The 19368-nt window shown below is 36.1% G+C and overlaps 1 protein-coding gene across 10 annotated transcripts in view; it reads right to left on the bottom strand.

Moving 5' to 3' along the window:
• TANC2 (tetratricopeptide repeat, ankyrin repeat and coiled-coil containing 2) overlaps positions 1–19368 on the bottom strand; it is a 363890-nt gene that overhangs the window by 209766 nt on the left and 134756 nt on the right. Inside the window, exon 1 of one of the 10 annotated variants that reach the window (XM_027517579.1) lies at positions 1662–2317. The exons of 8 other annotated variants lie outside the window; for them this stretch is intronic. The gene's annotated coding sequence lies outside the window, so the exon portion shown is untranslated. One more of the 10 variants, XM_027517581.1, reaches the window with a different exon arrangement.

Genomic DNA, 19368 nt, shown 5'->3' with positions numbered 1-19368 from the left:
AACTGCAGAATTTCTCAAAATAAGGAGCTTCACTAGCAGATTTTAAATTAGACAATTTACAAACAAATACACTTACATATAATCTTTCAGGAATATATCCATTAGGCAAGGACCCAAACATTAAAAAAAAAAAAAATCATAGCATCTGCCAAGGGAGATTACTTTAAAATGAGTAAATCTGTTATTAAAATGCTATCTTTATTAAAAATATCCAAATCAGTCTTTGTTATTATTAATGAGAATTATGGTTTCAGAGACAATGGAATATAAAACCCTTTGTATATATACAATTATGAGGATAGATTAGTCAAAAAGGAGTGTTAACTTACAATGTACAATTTACTAAATATAAATTTTAAAATTCATATTTGCTTACATAGAAATGGTTAAAATGTCAATCAATTTAACCTATTAATTACAAGTTTTCAAATAGAAGTAAAATATTACTACTAATGACAGTAAGTGTAAGTGACTGGTACTTTCACTATCCTTTAATATATTAATTCTCCCTACTTAAAGGTTCTTAAACATTAGGCAAAGTCATACATACAGATTTACAGTAATTTAATCTAAAATAAAGGAAACCAGTTATGTCTTTGGAATTTATCTACTCTGAACAACATGTATTTAAGAACAATTTAAGAAGATAAATAACTGAAAAAATAAGCCCAGATGAAATGCTTTTTTCTTTTGTTAGGTGGCTGAAGATCAGTCTAAATATTCTAATTTTGAAAAATCAAGTTCCTACTTTTAGTACATTTCTAAGTTGTCACGGTTAGCTAAAGAACTAAAAAAAGAAAAGCCAGAGATAAGCAGAGTATTTTGAGAAAATTTAATCTATAAATCCAATTTTTCTTAAAATTGATAATTACCAAGTGGTCTAAAAATACAAGTATGAATGGTAACTCTCTAATTCACCCCTCTCACCTGGGAAAACAGACAATATAAATCAACATAACTAACAAATAAGGTCAAGTTAAAAAAAAATCCTTAAACTATGCAAGAACATCCATCTGTAAGCACTCCAGTTAATGAAATAAGAAAGATTTGATGTACTAAAGAAATACGCTTACAAAATTCTAGTTTTCCATACTGTTATTTTTTAAAATACTTATTTATAAGATACTGCAATAGGAAGTAGAAATCTATTCTGGAATCACAACCTAACAACAACAAAAAAAGACAACCTGACCTTCATATTTCATTAAAACACTGACTTAAACAGCTCTCCTTACAGTGAAGTATTATTTTTAAAAATATAAAACTATTTTAAAAAGATTTATATATATACACACACAAGTAAAAGAACACACAATTGAAAGTTAAATAATGTGCCTAATGACATTTCTTAATGGCTTCCCTGAAAACTAAGTGTAAAATTCTCTTAGGTTGCGTTTCTTTTTCTACAAAGCTCAAAGTAGGCCTCACAGCTCAGAAACCCCTGTAACACACAAATTCCCTGTAACACACAAATACTCTCCTCATCATACTCACAGGCTTTAGTTTTTCTTCCGTATGAGTCAATACTATACAGTTTTTCTCCTGAAAACCTGAAAGGCTTCTTTTTATTCACTGGTCATGCTGTCATCAGATCTGACACATCAGTAACGATCCACACTTTAATCTCCTCCAGCCAGCAATTCACACTGCCCAGAACTTACTGTGCGTTACAGGTGATACTTCTTCTAGCAGATGCTGGTTATGGTCCCAAAGCACAAGTGATGCTCCCAGAGGACCTTAGAACCCCTAACAACATCACCTGCTTCTTCCTGTATCCAGAGATTCAAGGTGGTATTTGTTTTGAACAGCTAATGATTTCAAGAAAGATTACATAGACGAGTTCTTTTCATTAGACTGCCTGATATAAGCTTATCCTTTCAGAATACTGCAGCAAATATAGATTGTAAGATTCTCTTAGGAAAAAAATATTTTTACATAATTTTTCTCTGTGGCGCAGTTTACTTTATCCTTCGGTTAGAGCAAATTGCTGGAAGAACTGGTTCTTAGGTTTCTAATGGCGCAGCGTTAACATAGTGAATGATTCACGGATGTTCTTAACATTCAGGAGTAACACGGAAGGCTAGCAATGCAGCCCAGGTCCAGAGCTGATGAATGGTGCAGTGCTGCTGTTGTCATAGCAACCGAAGGGAAAAAAGCAGCGCCATATAAGGAGCTGTGACATGGATTCTGGGAACAATTTATATTAAAGAGCTGTAAGCTCCTCATGCCTTAAAGCAATAAACTACTTTCTTACTGATTCCTCCTTGGATCTTATTCTTCTGAATTCCTAAATCAGAACTATGCGAATATGTATTGCAAAATACAGTAACTAAATAGACACAAACAAAAAACTGCATATTGAGGTTTCTAAATAAATCAGTAATACTTTAGCAAGTGAATATGGGCCTGTAATACCTTTACATTTCATTGGGTTAAATGGTAAAATTAGACAGTAATAAATAAGGAACTAAAATGTGAGATAGCAGAAAATTTATTTCTAAATAGAGATGTTAAAAACCTGATTAAATGCCTTCCATTCAGATGGAGCATACAGATACACCAAAACTGCAGAATCATCAGTGGACTAATACAGTAGCCATGCTTTCAATTTCAAAGAGAGGCATACTACCCCCTGTATTCCTTATGGATAGAGAAAGGTGCAAAAGATACTAACTGCCCTGAAAATGCTCACAACCTTCACACGTGATCAAGGAAATTCCTATGTCAGTCATTGGTGAGAACGGGTTAGTATCCCACTTCATGCTTCTGATGACCTTGCCCTGAGCCTGGAGAACTTTTCTCCTGTCACAGCTTCTCCTCACCTCTCTGGAATCCAGAGGAGTCCCTTTTCTTTCAGGGGATGGCAGAAGAGCTTCAAAAAAGAACCATGGAGAAGAGGGAGCTAGGGAAAGTGTCAATGCTTGGATTCAGCAGTGGTAACGGTGCTCTGCAGTACTGGAGACAAGGTTCTGAACTGACTTGTTCAGAGAAAACAATCTTTCACTAGTCTTCTGAAGCATGGTTCACTAGTACTATACACCTGTTTTAGATAGGGCAACTCTACATGGAATTGTTCTGTATCATATCAATATGGGTTTCTTTCCCATCACCACATATTTAATGAAGTATTCAGAAACAAAGTAAAGCAAAACAATTAGGTAATTGTTTTATTATATTGTTCTCTCATGTGGGCAGCCTTACCACTGTAATAATAATTTGGGGATAATTATAATTTGTTAGTCATCAATTTATGGTGCATTACTCTCCATAAATGATGATAAGCTCAGTAAAATGTGAATAAAAGGACTGCAATGTAGTAGAAAGGACATGCACTTGGAAAGTCTTCTGACTGTGTTTTGATAATGGTTCAGTTGCTTTCTAGATATAACCTTGGGTAAGTCACTTAACTCCAACCCTCAAATTCTTTATCAGTGAAATATGGGTTAGTAACAACATATTTTCTACTTTCCTCCTAAAGCTACTGTTGAAATAAAATAATGCAATGCAAAGGCTTGAAACTCTAAAAATCTATGTCGTATTATTTTAAAATACCTAATTAAGCAAAATAGCAAAGATGAAAAGGAAAAATGGATTTCAATAGAACTCAACAGACATGACAAATAGTCTAAAAGAGTAAATACTGAAAAAAAAAGTAAATACTTTTTCAGGCTAGTTTTTATGTTTGAATATTGGTGTCAACATATTGTACATATTTGTCACAGGAGCTAATTCATTTGGGGTTTCCCACTTGGCTCAGTGGTAAAGAATCTGCCTGCGAATGCAGGAGATGTGGGTTCAATCCCTGGGTCAGGAAGATTCCACGTAGGAGGAAATGGCAACCCACTTCAGTATTCTTGCCTGGGAAATCCCATGGACACAGGAACCTGGTGGGCTACAGTCCATGGGATCACAAAAGAGTTGGACATGACTTGGCAAATAAAAACAACAAAATTTCATTTTAGAATCATGATAAACAGAGATTCCATGGACCAGTGTTAATGGTGTATAAAGATAATCATGTAATTCTACTGGCCCAACGTAACTTATAAACATCTTTAGATAATAACTTGGAGATAAAGAAGTATAAGCAATCCCTATAGAATGGTAATACTAAAGACCTTGCAAAACAAGAAACTTGTTTCAAATCATCTTCAATTACTTTTTCTCTCAGTTAACTAGGAAATTGTAAGGCAAACCTAAAAATGAGCGTTTATGTGAGATTTGAAGGCTTCCCTGGTGGCTCAAACAGTTAAGAATCTACAAATAATAAATGCTGGAGAGGGTGTGGAGAAAAGGGAACCCTCTTACACTGTTGGTGGGAATGCAAACTAGTACAGCCACTATGGAGAACAGGGTGGAGATTCCTTAAAAAACTGGAAATAGAACTGCCTTATGATCCAACAATCCCACTGCTGGGCATACACACTGAGGAAACCAGAAGGGAAAGAAACACGTGTACCCCAATGTTCATCGCAGCACTGTTTATAATAGCCAGGACATGGAAGCAGCCTAGATGTCCATCAGCAGATGAATGGATAAGAAAGCTGTGGTACATATACACAATGGAGTATTACTCAGCCAAAAGAATACATTTGAATCAGTTCTAATGAGGTGGATGAAACTGGAGCCTATTATACAGAGTGAAGTAAGCCAGAAGGAAAAACACCAATACAGTATACTAACGCATATATATGGAATTTAGAAAGATGGTGACAATAACCCTGTGTACGAGACAGCAAAAGAGACACTGATGTATAGAACAGTCTTATGGACTCTGTGGGAGAGGGAGAGGGTGGGAAGATTTGGGAGAATGGCATTGAAACATGTAAAATATCATGTATGAAACGAGACGCCAGTCCAGGTTCGATGCACGATACTGGATGCTTGGGGCTAGTGCACTGGGACGACCCAGAGGGATGGTATGGGGAGGGAGGAAGGAGGAGGGTTCAGGATGGGGAACACATGTGTACCTGTGGTGGATTCATCTTGATATCTGGCAAAACTAATACAATTATGTAAAGTTTAAAAATAAAATAAAATTTAAAAAAAAAAAAAAAAAAGAATCTGCCTGCAATTCAGGGATCCAGGTTCTATCCCTGGGTTGGAACGATCCCCTGGAGAAGAAAATAGCAACCCATTCCAGTATTCTTGACTCAAGAATCCTATAGACAGAGGAGCCGGGCAGGCTACAGTTCATGGGGGTCACAAGAAGTCAGATAAGACTGAGCAACTAACAGGTAAGATTTGAAAATTTCATGGATAGCATACCTCTGTTCTCTGTTACCCTGACAGACTAATCTACCTAGTGTGTGTGTGTGTTTTTAATCAATTTTTTTTTTTTGGCTTCAGTGGTTATTTTTAAGGGAAATTCTCTTTGTATCTTTTAAAATACCAGTAACTCAGTAATTCAGAAAAAAAGAGGGAAAGTTCCCTTCTCCCCCAAATCATGCTGAGCTGATCCACACGTTAGATTCCAGAATACTTTTGGAAAAAATGCAAACTTGGGTAACAAATCATTTTTTCACTGATTTTCATTTTAATGTTGCTTATGCTTTGTAGGAGCTGATAGGGATAAGGACATGGTTAAGATATTTTAAAAGACAAAGTACATAGGTTTTGCTTTTATTTTTTTAATTAGGTTTAACTTAAGGGTAGAAGAGATTTAAGGGACTAAGCTATTCCCCTGAGTACTAATTTTTAACTCTCTTATGATTAATTTAGGTAAATCATTCTAAACCTTACACAGAGTTTTATATCCTTTTTATTCTTTTCCCAGTCATTTCCCTTTATAAGCTTTTGCTAAGGAGTAAACATCAGTGCTCGGAGAAGGCAATGGCAATCCACTCCAGTACTCTTGCCTGGAAAATCCCATGGACGGAGGAGCCTGGTAGGCTGCAGTCATTGGGGTCGAGAAGAGTCAGACATGACTGAGCGACTCTACTTTCACTTTTCACTTCCATGCATTGGAAAAGGAAATGGCAACCCACTCCAGTGTTCTTGCCTGGAGAATCCCAGGGAAGGGGGAGCCTGGTGGGCTGCTGTCTATGGGGTCGCACAGAGTTGGACACGACTGAAGCGACTTAGCAGCAGCAGCAGCAAACATCAGTGCTAAACCCTACAGTGCTTAAAGGTAGGGTAATATTTATGAAGAGGTGAGTATATGAACTCTCTATTGTCACAGAAGTAAGAAAGTATTCATACTACTTATTATAGAAACTCAAGCCTTGGCTCAATTCTAATTTTGGTTTTTTTCTTTCCCAGGAATGGCTACTGCTCCAGATTAGGACTTGAACATCTAAGAGAAGACTGATGACAAAGGAAGACAAAGGAAACATATTCTTTAAAAATCATATAATGTGGCCTCTACCCATGAGCCAACTATTCATCTGGTGGTCAGTAAAGGAGTTTTAAAAACTGGCAAGGTTGGACATAGTGAGAAGCAGTATTTCTGCTTAATGAATGCTATGAATGGTACTTAAGGGATTTCTGGGGATAACTTTTATTATAAACAGTTTTTACTTGATATGTTGACTTTATTACCTAACCCTTGAATAAAATTTCCTCAATGTGATCTCTAAATTACAATCCCAATATTTGAAAAAGATCATTAGCTGGCAGGTGGCTTTTTCAGAAAGTTTTTATGGATAAGTAGAACTAAAAGCCTAAAAGCGTGTACTTATCAATCTCCTTTCTCTCATTTTAATTCACTAAGTAAATCTTGAATTTATGAAAATCACTAAATGATAATAGATGTACATATAGTCACTTTCAGAAGCCAGAAGTACAGACTTTAACTAGAAAAGGAGGGAAAACATAGATTAACTAACTCGTATATATCAGAATATCACTCATGTTGTTGTCTAAATAAAAGAGATCACTCAGACACAAAGATGATTCTCAAACGGGTGTATTTCTTATTTTTTAATATGCAGCCAATGACATGAAAGAATGAATGATAATGGGATAATGTATTTATGATAAAGAAAATGTCCTTTGAAACACTCTGCCCTCCGGTGTTTAAAATGTTCATCAAAGAGGGAGAATTCTGTCCTGCCATGAGTTGGACCATAAAGAAGGCTGAGTGCCAAAGAATTGATGCTTTTTAATGGTGGTGTTGGAAAGGACTCTTGAGAGTCCACTGGGCTTCCAGGACATCAAACCAGTCAATTCTAAAGGAAATCAACCCTGAGTATTCATTGGAAGGACTGATGCTGAAGCTGAAGCTTCAATACTTTGACTACCTGATGTGGAGAGCTGACTCAATGGAAAAGACCCTGATTCTCAGAAAGACAGACAGCAGGAAGAGAAGGAGACAAAGAGGATGAGATAGTTGGATGGCATCACCAATTCAATGGACATAAGTTTGAGCAAGCTCTGGGAGATGGTGAAGGACAGGGAAGCCTGGCATGCCTCAGTCCATGGGGTCACAGAGAGTGGGACAGGACTGAGCCACTTAACAGCAACAATGTATTTATTATTCTCACAAGTGGAATACATCATTTAGAGCATGTAATTTTCTATAATGAGAAAAAACTGGTTTAGCATTATAATAAGTTCTGTTATTATAAAGTGAATATATATTCTCTGCTAAGCTTTAAATGGGGCTTCTCAGACAGCGCAGTGGTACGGTATCCGCCTGCCAATGCAAGAGATGCAAGAAATGCAAGTTCAATCCCTTGGTCAGAAAGAGCCCCTGGAATGGGAAATGGCAACCCACTCCAGTGTTCTTGCCTGGAAAATTCCATGGACAGAAGAGTCGTCCACAGGGCTGCAAAGAGTCAAACGCAACTGAGCACACAAGCTTTATATAATCCCATGCTATAATTTACTTCCTGTCTGGAGAGTCACTGAGAGGATTTCTTTTGAATCATGGATATTTACTTTTTTGCCTTTCATAATACTTTGTGACTGAAGGGTATTACTAACGACCAATATTATTTAGTACTTACATTCAACATCTGACACTTTTTGAACTGCTCATATTGCAGAGGAGGTGGGTAGGTAAGTAGGGAAAAACAGGGACAATTAGGCTTAAAAATAGACTTCCTAGGAACTGTGCCAGAAAACTGTGGTAAGTTTTCTGGGGGAAATCACAAAGGAAGCTTTGACAATGAAGAATTTTTTTTTTCTATAAACTTCACTACCATCTTTAAAAGTGATATTCAGTTCTGAGAAACACCACATGTTAGCTCAAAAGAGTATCAGAGATTATTAACCAAGTAATTGTCAACTGTTTCACCTGTCAGAATTCCTTTTGTTATTTTCCTCCACACAGACTTACATTTTAAGAGATTTTATCTACCAAAATTTTCATTTATTAATTCAAACAGATATAACAAACTATTAACTGGAGTTTCAAGTAAACATAAGCTGATCACAGAAAAGGTGATATAGTTTCATCCAAGAAAAAAAAGCTAGCCTCTATAAGTTTATGACAAGTAAATGTACATTTTCTTTTAGGCTCTTTCAAATATTGAGAATTACATCCAGGGCACAGTACTGACGGTAACAGGGTTTCATGGTAGTAACTGTCAAATCATACTTACAGGCTTGACACAGTAACTGCTTGGCACACAGAGAAATGTATCTACACAAACATCTCTGTATTGGGTCACCACTCTAATAGGAATGCTGGAAAAAGTCAACTCCATACTTCAGATTTTAGGCAAGTAGATTTCCAAATAAAAAACACGATGTTTGGCAAAACCAATACAATATTGTAAAGTTTAAAACTAAAATTAAAAAAAAAGAAAGTGAAAAGTGAAAAAAAAAAAAAAGAAAGGAAGTTGTGGGCCAATAGTCAGTAATTCTAACAGAGAAGCCAGCTTGAGAGTATAGATTAAAAATTAAAAAGGAATTTACACAACCACAAATGTACGAAATAATATAAAGAAACATGGGCATACCATGAATTCTCTGATAAATATGGATTTGTGTCCAGAATAGAAACACACAAAGAGAGAAGGATATAATCAAAGATGAAGAGTGGAAAACCCTCTAATTATACTGTTAAGGAAGAACAGAGCCCCTAACGAGAAGAGCTGTTTTTAAGATAGCAAAAAAAAAAAAAAAAAAAGGTCTGGATATTCTTAGAATAAAACATGAGAATAATTAATAATAATAATAAATAACATAAACATGAGAAGGCCAGATCCAGTGTATGGGAAGGATAATAAATGTAATGATATTGTTCTAAGCTTCCATTTACGAATCAATCAGCTGTACTTGACCATACATATTATCCATACAATACCCTGTGAGGCAGAAATAATAAGAATAATGATACCATTATAATACAGATTAGAAAACATGCTCAGAGGATTTAAGTGGCTTGAGCAAGGTCATACAGCTGATAAGTGGCAAAGCCAGGGCTTGAACCCTGTATAACAAGTATTAACTGACTGCAGAGTTTGTCATGCTTAACACCTGGCCTCTAAGCAAGAGATAGAACAATTACTCACTCCTTATTCTGCTTTAATCTTCTCCATTAATCATATTTAAACTAAAAAGGGTAAAATAAACATTGTCAAGAAGTAACTGAAGTCCAAGTTATGAGTTTAAAAACATACCTGAAATCCAGGACCACACAATTTACATTTGAGTTCTAAAAGAACATGAAGACAGAACGTGAAACTACTAATAGAAATCTTTGTAAATCCACGCAGGAAATTAGGAGGACTACAGGACTAGAAAGTAAGAACATATGAATATCATAATAGCTTCTACAAAATCTTAATAAAAGGAAAAATGCTCACTGAGAGTCAATAAAGGGTCACAAAGGAAAGTAATTCTGAAATTATCTCATGTCCATTTTGATATAATTATCAGACTAGAAGATAAAGAAAGTAACACAGATGTAGTACCACCTGAATACTGGATAGGTCTTAAACAAGTCTCTTGAGCTAGAGAAAGCAGATGTGAAAATGGCTTTCCAGGATAAAAGGACTGCCCTGTGAAAGAGGATGTTCATTTATGTCATGAGTGAACAGGAGTACTAGGTGGAAACAACAGAGGATATTTGCACGTATGTAAATTGGGGCTTTCCAGGTAGCTCAGACGGTAAAGAATCCGCCTGCAATGCAGGAGACCTGGGTTTGATTCTTAGGTCAGGAAGATCTCCTGGAGAAGGGAATGGCAATCTACTCCGGTATTCTTGCCTAGAGAATTTCACGGAAGAGGAGCCTGACAGGCTACAGTCCACGGGGTTGCAAAGAACTGGACATGACTGACTACACTTTCACTTTTAAATAGAAAATTGATGGTTAAAACTATTCAACAAAAGAACAGGCTAAGGACAAAGCAGAAAGCTTGCCACTACTGAAAGTTTTGACGTAGAAGCCACTGACTATCCACTTAGATTGCCATGAAGATTAAATCTGTTCACTACGTAAAGCTGTCTGGAACACAGAAACAGTTCAATAAACATTATCTATTATTACTATTACCTAAAAGTTTAGTAAAACTGCAAAATCATCTGGACCTGCTGATTCTTAGGGTTCTTTGATTTCTCTGGTTACTGGGCTAGTCATATTTTGTTTACTTGAGTCAGTTTTACAGTCTGTTTTCTTCCATTTATCTAGTTTTTACGTGGTCCTACTATAAACCTGTATACTATATATTTATTATAACAAAGAACATTATTATCAGTGGCTATTTCACTTCTTGATCTATGTGCCCTATGAGTTATTTAACTCATCTCTCTCCTCTTTTTCACTATGATGGAAAATTATACTGGTCAAAAGAATTTTCTACTCTCTTAATCTTTTCAATGAACTTGTTTGCAGCTTCACTGATCAAAGATTTTATTCTGTATTTTACTTGTATTCATTGTTGCTTTTAATTTTTTTTCTGATTACTTCTTTTATGTTTACTTATGCTTCTTCTGTCTCCTTGAGTTAAATGAATAGTAAATCCACTTTCAGTATTTCTTGTTTTCTAATAAAAGCACTCAAACATACACATACACATATATGCACACTGGGAAAAAGAAAACCCATTAGTATATGATAAACTCTGCGGTGAAGAGGCATCTGGTTCCTCCAGGGCAACTGTGATAGAGGTTGTCATGTTGTTCCTCTAGGACTGTAGGGTGGTGAAGTGTCTGACTGCAGTCAGGCCTTCTTGAGAGATTCTGAAAGCCATCATAAACCTTTACTAAAAGTCTTTCTGTTTAGACTAGCCAAGGTGACTCAGTTTTCTATGATCAAAGTCAGAACCAAACAATTAATAATGCTAAGACAGAAAAAGAAAGTAGCGAATTAGCTCATCTGCTTACCAGTTAAATGGTACATCAAAGAAAAGAACACATCTCAGGAATCTTTTTTTTGAACACAGATGATAGTTAACAATAACAGTTTCACAGGAAAATTATAAAAACATCTAGCTGGGAATTATCCTTATCTGTAGTATATGCTGTAATTTTCCTAGGAAGACACTATTTTCTTTTAGAAAATACTGATTTTCAAACAAAAAAGAATACATTGTAGGAGGCAATGACCATTTAGAGAGATACAAGGAAATGGGAAACCGAGCACAAGTTTATAAAGGACGACTTCCCACAAGTAAATACTGACAAGAGATCTATTGAAAAATACTATCATGGTTTCCTACAATTTCGCATATACTTGGCTAAGTCAACTGACCCTCAAATGTTTTGAGTAACTGAGTCCAGAGGTTCCTTTACATTGCCGATCCTCATCAGAGGATTTGGCCCTTTCTCCATAAAGGGACATCCTGTCATTTTTGCAAACTTCACCTAGTAGTGGCTGAACAGAGAGGAAGACAGAACAACTGTATTTCAGTGGAATTTACACAGCAATACTACAACTACCTTACATAATTCCACTATAAATAAATACTGTGATAGCATAATGTTTTTATTCTGTATGAATAACTTCCATTCAAATATGCAAAAATTAGTAGAAAAGTATTTGCTATATACTAATACAAACTTCTACCTTATGTTTCTATAAAAATCTAAAGAGCAAATTTAATTATGTTGCAAATCCTCTATGTGCAAACACTAAATAAAGAACTCTGTCAGATAATGTATGTTGTCATTTAGTTGTTCAAAATATATATGCTGACAAGAGACTCTCTCCTTAACTAAAATGTAATCAGGCTGCTGAGTCCCCCTACCTACCTACCTACCTGATGCTCAGTTGCTACGTAATGTCTGACTCTTTGCAGCACCATGGACTGTAGCCCGCCAGGCTCCTTTGTCCATGGGATTTCCCAGGCAAGAACACTGGAGTGAGTTGCCATTTCCTTCTCCAGTGGATCTTCCCAATCCAGGGATCAATCCCTTGAATCCGGCTTGGCATGTGGATTCTTTACCACTGAGCCATCAGTAGATAGCCACCCATCTACCTACTGACGATTTTTAAAAGTGACCAATGTTCATCGCAGCACTGTTTATAATAGCCAGGACATGGAAGCAACCTAGATGTCCATCAGCAGATGAATGGATAAGAAAGCTGTGGTACATATACACAATGGAGTATTACTCAGCCATTAAAAAGAATACATTTGAATCAGTTCTAATGAGGTGGATGAAACTGGAACCTATTATACAGAGTGAAGTAAGCCAGAAGGAAAAACATAAATACAGTATACTAACGCATATATATGGAATTTAGAAAGATGGTAACAATAACCCGGTGTACGAGACAGCAAAAGAGACACTGATGTATAGAACAGTCTTATGAACTCTGTGGGAGAGGGAGAGGGTGGAAAGATTTGGGAGAATGACATTGAAACATGTAAATATCAGGTAAGAAACGAGTTGCCAGTCCAGGTTCAATGCACAATACTGGATGCTTGGGGCTAGTGCACTGGGATGACCCAGAGGGATGGTATGGGGAGGGAGGAGGGAGGAGGGTTCAGGATGGGGAACACATGTATACCTGTGGCGGATTCATTTTGATATTTGGCAAAACTAATACAATTATGTAAAGTTTAAAAATAAAATAAAATTAAAAAAAAATCAACTCAAAGTAATAAAAGTGACACTCCATTTACAGTTATTACAGAATACTGGTATATTCCCTGTGTTGTACAACACACCCTTGTAGCCAATCCCTATTGTTTGATGTCAAACCCAATTATTTGACAAGGCCTCAGCTTAGCCCAGCTGTAGCAAGAATCCTACGAAGTCAGTTCAGCAAGAATATCCCACACTTGGTGTCTAAGTACCCAGATCTCAGCAAGAGTTCCCCTACCCTTGATTTCTCCTCAGGAATTTTTCATCCACTGCCACCCTGCCCAACTTGCTCCTTGGTTATAACTCCCTAGTTATAACCTAGTTATTTACTCTTCTGTTATAGTAGCATGAGTACACTGAGATAAATCAGACTACAGAGACTAACATGATCTCCAGGCTCTTTATATTTCCAAAGTGGCTTTTCAATAATTTTCTCAAACTATGTTTCCACTTTATCCAAGGCATAAAATTAAAAGAAAAGTAACACTTATTAATGCTTATTATACACTAGCTAGGTTTTATGTTTAAGAAATGTTAATCTTTATAGCAAACCTGTTATTTTTTTTCTAATAAAATTTACTAATGTACATCTTGAATTTCAGTGGTTCTAAAAATTGCAAGACAATTATTCCTTTGCAAAGAACATATCATAAGTACACTACAATGTATCAAACTATGTAGGCTCTTTTTAATGTCAAAATAGCTTTAAGCAATTTTCCCAGGATGTCTCAGAAACAAGTTAATAATTTCATTTTATGAATAATGAAAACAATATTTTGGCCTTAGCTAGCATCTAAAATAACCAGGCTGCAGCATGATTGTACTGGATATTGTGAATTATTTACCATCTAAATTGGACTGCCACATGGTCATTACAACCTATTGGTAGGAAATACTTTAAAAATCAGGCCAAAAAATCTTTTCCCAGAGGCTAGATACTAATCCATTTGACATCAGTATTTTCTTTGTTTTTTGACATCAGTATTTTAAGGTTAACTCCCTACAACAGGAGAGGGACTTACTTAAGGCAATTAAATAAATTACTTGAAGGTCATGTTTCAAAGGCTCAGAATTGATATTTGACAGCTGGTAGCAATCTATTTTATTATTTATTTCACCCAAATCTATTTTAAAATTTAATAATGATCATTATTAACATTTACTGGACTGCTTATTCTATGCCAGACACTGTCTTACGAGCATTATACAAATCAACCCATCCAATTCTCTTAACAGTCCTATGAGGTAAATACTATCTTTTTATTTCTTTTTTTTTATTTTATTTTATTTTTAAACTTTACATAATTGTATTAGTTTTGCCAAATATCAAAATGAATCTGCCACAGGTATACATGTGTTCCCCATCCTGAACCCTCCTCCCTCCTCCCTCCCCATACCATCCCTCTGGGTCGTCCCAGTGCACTAGCCCAAAGCATCCAGTATCGTGCATCGAACCTGGACTAGCAACTATTTTAATCCTTATTTTAGAAACAAGGAAACTGAAGTATAGAGACTTGAAGCAACTTTGCACAAGCCGACACAATTAGGAAAGGGCAGTCAGGGTCCATTTTGTTAGACTGCCTCTTGAGAATGGGTTTTACACATAGAAACACAAACATTACAGAAGGGCATACAACAAAGTTCATGTCTTCCTCCTGCTTCTGAGTTCAAGCTATCATTTCTCTACTTCACGACCAAATGAATGCGTGTGTGATATGTATCGGAGAAGGCAATGGCACCCCACTCCAGTACTTTTGCCTGGAAAATCTGCAGTCCATGGGGTCGCTGAGGGTTGGACTCGACTGAGCAACTTCACTTTCACTTTTCCCTTTCATGCATTGGAGAAGGAAATGACAACCCACTCCAGTGTTCTTGCCTAGAGAATTCCAGGGACTGGGGAGCCTGGTGGGCTTCCGTCTATGGGGTCACACAGAGCCGGACACGACTGAAGTGACTTAGCAGTGATATGTATATGCTTGCATATTGTTTAAAAACATCAATAGATGACTATTACTGATAAATAGACTGTCTTTTTTTTTTTTTTTACTACATAAACAATATTACATATACACACACATAATTTTTAAATTTGTTCAAATTTATAAAATAAACTCTTAGCAATAAAACTGTTGGGTCAAAGATGATGAGCATTACAATTCTGACACCTATTTCAAACTGTCCTACAAAAACAGTGTGCCAATTTACAGCTCTACTAACAGTATGAATACTCAAAATTTAACTTCTACTAAACTCAGAGTGTAAATTCATTAAGTGTTGATGAATAAACTACTGGCACTCCCAATTTCTACATGTTAAGAAGCACCCTGAGGGACTTTATGATATTATGAACAAAAACATCTTGGAAAGATCACTGAATAAGAAGCTAGAGAACAGTGGCAATTCTGTTACCACAGAATTAACTAGGGCCGATGGTGTGTTTCTGCACTCTCTTCCGTGCCTCCCCCCAAAGCAAAGCAATATCCAACTAAGCCAAATGAACCTTGAGGCATGACCAACCTCCAGGTCTTCTAGTTTCCCTTTATTGCTTAAACCATGGCTATGTCTTATTATTTTTTTTTTTTAAACAAAAAGTCTTAACTGATATACCAGATGCCTTGGGTAAATTCTATAAACCTCAATTTTTTTCATTGGTAAAATGAACCTCATTTGGAATTTAAAGGCTTAGGTGTTAATTCTGGCTTTGATCTCTTCTTAGTTGTATTATTTCGAGCGAGACATTTTACCTTTCTAAGGCTTCATTTATTCATGTGTAAAATGGAGATACATGTGAAGAATATGTGTTTATATGGTATGTCACACAACAGGCACTAAAATGAGAATTGTTATCATTGTTACTATTACTCATTAAAAAGTATAATTTTTAAAACATGACAGATTTTAAAGTTCCAAATTGGTATCTAATGTTCAATAGAGTTTTTAAAAACTTCTCTCCAAATTTAAACAGTTTTGTCAACAATAACTGCTCACACATTCTGAGCATTTAGATCAAAGACAAAAGGAGAAGGGGCAGCAGAGGATGAGATGGTTAGATAGTATCACTGACTCAATGGACACGAGTTTGAGCAAACTCTGGGAAATAGCGAAGGACAGAGAAGCCTGGTGTGCTGCAGTCCCTGAGGTCATAGAGAGTCTGACACGAGTTACCAACAACAACAAATACATGTATTTATGCATGTATTAAGCAACTGGTAACCATCAAGGGACAGGTTTGACTATCCATGAGGTAGGAGGGATCATTAACCCCACTCTGCAGATGGAGAAACAGAAGCAGGGAGTAGTTAAGTGATTTTCTCAGAGCTGTGATACAGACACAAGTAGCATGACCACAGAACCCATTCCTCTCTTAACCACTTTTACTGTAACCTGTTTTTGTACTGGATAGAGCTATATATACTTTAAACATATATATATATACACACACACACTAACTATACACAAACACACACACAGTCTTCAACCTCCAAATTACATATCTTTATTCTTGAGCAGGCCTTTCCCCATTCTCACTCCCGTGAGACTAAAGATAAGTCAAAATATTTGGAAATAGATCTTCATATACAACTGTGTGAAGGACTAAGACAAACATGTTGAAAGTACAAAGGTTATAAAAAAACAGTAATAGGGAAATGTTACTCTGTTATGTTTTATTTGATAAAACAAACAGAAAGATTGTCTTTCAATATTCTCTTAACTTGTTAGAAGGTAAAGACTTGTTAAAGGTCTGGAAAACACACCCATGGTTAATGAATGTGGGATTCTCTAGACCAGGGGTCCCCAACCTCCGAGATCTATGGCCCAATGATCTGAGGTAGAGCTGATGTAATAATAATAGAAATAAAGTGCACAATCAATATAATGCACTTGAATCATCCCGAAACCAACTCCCTCAACCTGGTCTCTGGGAAAATGGTCTTCCATGAAACCAGTGCCAAAGAGGTTGTGGACCGCTGCTCTAGACCCTCACAGGCCACTCATACTACATGTGCCATCAAGTTCTGATAAACAGGTAAATCAGATCATATTTCCCATTCCAGCTCTGCTAAAAATCCTACAGAGTAGGCTCCCTACCGTGATCATAAAAAACTCTGGCTTCTGCCCATGTCTTCAACTATTTGATACACCCCCTCCCCTCTGACTTATTCTGCTGAGGTCACACTGCCTTCTCTCTAATTCTTCAACTCACCAGCACTGATTTCTGCTTTAGGACTTTTGTTCTGGTTGTTCCCTCTGCCTGGAAGGCTCTGACCCCAGACCTTCCCATGACTGGCTTCTTTTTGTTATTCAGCATGTGTGGATGCTAAGTACCTTCTGTCATGTCTGACTCTTTGAGACCATGTGGACTGTAGCCAGGCTCCTCTGTCATGGGATTCTCCAGGCAAGAATACTGGAGTGGGTTGCCATGCCCTCCTCCAGAGGATCTTCCAGACCCAGATATTGAACATGGGGCTCCTACACTGCAGGCACATTCTTTATCACTGAGCCTCAGTTCAAACATCTTCTCTGATTCTCCCCAATCACTCCATAGAGAGAAACCTACCTCTACCCCAGTCTTTCTCGCTCCCTTTTCCTACTTTATTACGCTTACAGTACTTGCTATCTAAAATTATTGATTTATTGGTTATATGTTTATTATAGCTCCCTCACAACTGGAATATAAACATCTTCGAAGGCAGGGGCTTCAACTGTATTTTCCTGCACTCGGTTTACTGTATCTAGAGCAGTGCCTGATACAGTAGGTCCTAAACAAATATTTGTTTAATGATAAGTAAGGAGCACAGAAAAACGAGTAAATCCCTTGATGGTAGCAGAGACAGGGGACTAAATATTAGATAAAGTCAGAAAGAAAACAGAAAAAGGTAACTATTCTAGCCCTACTAATTCAGTTTGGTTATAATATGAATATAAAGCAAGATAAGGTAGCTGGAAGTTTAAATGAATGGAAACGGATAAATTAGTAAGTCTAGCCCTAATGGCCATATTCAATTAATGTATTTTGCTAAGAACAATTCTCTGAAAAAAAAAAAAAAAGAACAATTCTCTGGAGGACATTCCCTTATGGTCAGCTAATCTTTTTCCATTCAATGTTCTTTTTACTTATTTATACCAAAATATAATTAGGAAAGGAAAGATAACTGATGAGTAATCTACTAAATAATCTTTTTAATTTAAATTCCGAAGTAATTTCATTCTGGGTTAAACCAGAAGATTTTTATCACCTAATTCACTTGGCAGAAAATTTGCCACAGAAAAGTTTTCACGGCATCCTCTTTCAGGAGATAGACTTCTTTTGTTCGGATATTTTAAAATGCATCTTCAAACTTTAAACTCTTAGGGCTTTGAAAATCTCTTCAGTGAATAAAACAAAATTATCTGAGAGGATACTTACCTTTCAAGCACCATAATATTAAACCTGAATAGTTCACACATGTAATTAACCAAGGATACTTACTGCTGCTTCCCTCTACCACCTCTCTGTTTTCAGGCATGTTGTTGGCTTTGTTGTTATATGTACTTATCTTTTGGGTTACCTAAAGGTTGTCTATTTAAGCTGAAGTTCAAACTGGAGTAGTCAAATGGGACAGGAAAGTGGTATCTCTAAAATCTTGGGCAATACAGCTAAGTTCTATAAGGAAACAATTGTTCTTGCTATTTCTTCCCATCTGTGTGGTAAAATCAAGCATATCACTTGGCAGCCATCAGATTTGGTTATTTGCATTTTCAGTAATCAATAATACCTTAAACTATAAGAAAAAGGGGAAATTTCTAAGCATTGAAATTTTTATTCAAGACCAATTACATATAATTTTCCTATTTTTAGATAACAGAAGGAATAAGTATTTTAGTAAAATGCTATTAAGCTATTTTATTGATTTTTACCTAATCCAAGAATCAAAACAGACTTTGAGTCCGTCATTTGAAGATGCCTAAAACAAAAATAAATAATATAAGAGCATAACTTATGCTCTGCAGGTCTACAGAATAAATACTATCATTTTAATGAAAATTATAAACACTGTAATACAAGTTTTATTCAAAATAGATGGAAGAGTCTGAAAATCTCATTTCCCCCCCATCATTTTATTTTCTTTTGAACTGTTGTTTGATAATCAACTCTATTGTCTAACTCAATGCCAGACACATAGGAGGAAGTCAATACATCCTTTGGGAATGACTTCATTTCTTGCCTCCATACACTCATAATCCATTCAATGCCAGTCAACTTACTGATACTGGATATAAACTAATAACATTAAAAGAAATCTAACAAAATGACCCAGGAATACATACTTTTGCACTTAAGTATCATTTAACATATTAAATCTTCTTTCCTGAAAAATCTTTAAGAGATAAAAGTTCACTTAATA

The sequence above is a fragment of the Bos indicus x Bos taurus genome, chromosome 19 (genome assembly GCF_003369695.1).
Source record: "Bos indicus x Bos taurus breed Angus x Brahman F1 hybrid chromosome 19, Bos_hybrid_MaternalHap_v2.0, whole genome shotgun sequence".
Lineage (NCBI taxonomy): Eukaryota > Metazoa > Chordata > Mammalia > Artiodactyla > Bovidae > Bos > Bos indicus x Bos taurus.
The sequence above is the reverse complement of the archived record's forward strand: the minus strand, read 5'-3'. Positions and strand labels throughout refer to the sequence as shown.